Source organism: Capsicum annuum, chromosome 9, assembly GCF_002878395.1.
Source record: "Capsicum annuum cultivar UCD-10X-F1 chromosome 9, UCD10Xv1.1, whole genome shotgun sequence".
Classification (NCBI taxonomy): Eukaryota; Viridiplantae; Streptophyta; class Magnoliopsida; order Solanales; family Solanaceae; genus Capsicum; species Capsicum annuum.
Window position 1 is genome coordinate 29,366,886 of NC_061119.1, and position 1,933 is coordinate 29,368,818.

Below are 1,933 nucleotides of genomic sequence, written 5' to 3' on the forward strand. Positions count from 1 at the left end.
GTACGTAATTAATCAACTCTCACCTTCTCGTTACTCTATCAACATATCTACGCACTCCTTTACCACATATTATATTTTAAAAGAGAGCAAAGAAGAAAATAACTTCAAAACTAGCTATTATGTGACTTGAAAAGATTTTAAAGAAACTATGAAGAAGAAAGTGTGTACTTAATGTCTTCTTGAATAGCCGCATCATCGACACTCACTGACAAATACATTTGAAAGTAAAGTTTTAATGGGAAAAAATTATTTTACTTTGTAAAATTTGTTGGACTCACCCCCAATTTCACTCTCACGTATCAAATAATGGGTGTATGCCTTTCAATACTTTCGTCTCTCTAAAATACTTTGATATATTTTGTCTACATCTTGCCCTGAAGCTCGCCACGAATGCTTTTTAAAACATTGATTATAACAAAAACAAAATTAAATTCATAAGTTTCCAATTTTGATCTTCCTTTTGACTGTCAATGCATATAATTTAATTTAAATGTTTATCATATACATGACTTAATTCTGCAAACATTTTTTTTTTGGCTAAATACATATACAGGTCCTTCAACTATTCGACTTTTCCCGTATAGACACCTCAATTAAGTCATGTACCTATTGAACCCTTTATTCCTTCACAAAACGTATCAATTGAATGCAATTGCTGATGTAGCACTGACATGGCGTGGCATGTGTAACACACTCTCCAAATGGAGAGTGAGAAGCCATAATTAATCAAAAATATTAAATATAAAAAAACCTAACTAATCAAAAAAAGACACATAAAATAATTTTTTAAAAAAAAAATAGTCACCATCTTCATCTTCTTCTCCATATCTTCTTCTCCATTAATGGCTACAACCAAGAAAAAAATATCAATTCAACGCACACTCATATACAATAAGCAATAATAATAATTTATTTTCGACGGAATACATATCAATTCAACACACACTCGTATATATATATATATATAAGCAATAATAATAATTTATTTTTGATGATGCTCTTTTCGGCTCACCGCCATTGTTCCTGCCGGTAGAGTCGGAGCTCCGTTTATTTCCGACGTCGATAATATTCACAGAGTTTTTGAATAGCCCAAATTCCATACGAAACGACGACGCTACACTGTTTAGCGATGAATTTCTTCCATACCCACTGTCGGCATCTGGTTCATTTCGAATTCCCTCGCCGCCGGTAACCCACCGCTACCGAAAGAACCATTTTCAGAACTCCCTACAAAGATATAATCACAAATAAATTTAACATTAAATTTAAACTAATTTATTTTAATCGAAAAATACTAATAGAATATAGAAAAATAATTCTTGGAAAATGGAAGTCATTGTTGGATGGAGACTTATAGACTGAACTCAAAAGTTTTTAAGAGATAAGTGAAAAAGAAGAAAAAGAAGGAGGTTATTATTTTTTATTTTTTATTTTGCTTTTGTGTGTTCAACAACGGAGAAAATATTGTTTGGAAGGGAAGAGGGGGGTGCGGGGGAGGACGATGTAGGCAGCTTGTGGGGGAGGAGGATTTAACAAAAAAAAAAAATTATATTAGAAAATTATTTTTATAATTATTTTAAGTTGAAATGTCACATATCGCTATTTAATTCGTCATTATTAGCATGTGTATTGTACACATTTTATTTTTTTTACCACGTCAGTAAATTGGGCTCAATTGAAATCATTTGTGAAGGAGTGAAGGGTTCAATAGGTACCTCATTTAATTGAAGTATTTATATTAAAAAAAAGTGAAATAGTTCAGGAACTTATATATGTATTCCGTCTTTTTTTATAATAAACAAATTAAAACTATTTCACAGATGTACATATATTAGTTGGAATACATATGATACCTTTGCTAGAAAAGGTTAAGGTCGTTCATTGGTGGAGCCTGGAGGGCCTATATTTACAGTCCAATCAGGAAATCTCATGT

The 1,933-nt window shown here is 31.5% G+C and overlaps 1 long non-coding RNA gene across 1 annotated transcript; it reads right to left on the reverse strand.

The window, feature by feature from the left end:
* Positions 1-593: 593 nt before the first annotated feature.
* On the reverse strand, positions 594-1,504 carry LOC124887023. Its single transcript, XR_007044518.1, has 2 exons — positions 1,013-1,504; positions 594-846 (listed from the first exon to the last, which is right to left on the reverse strand). It is a non-coding gene; the product is annotated as an uncharacterized LOC124887023 (long non-coding RNA).
* Between the last annotated feature and the right edge of the window lie 429 nt (positions 1,505-1,933).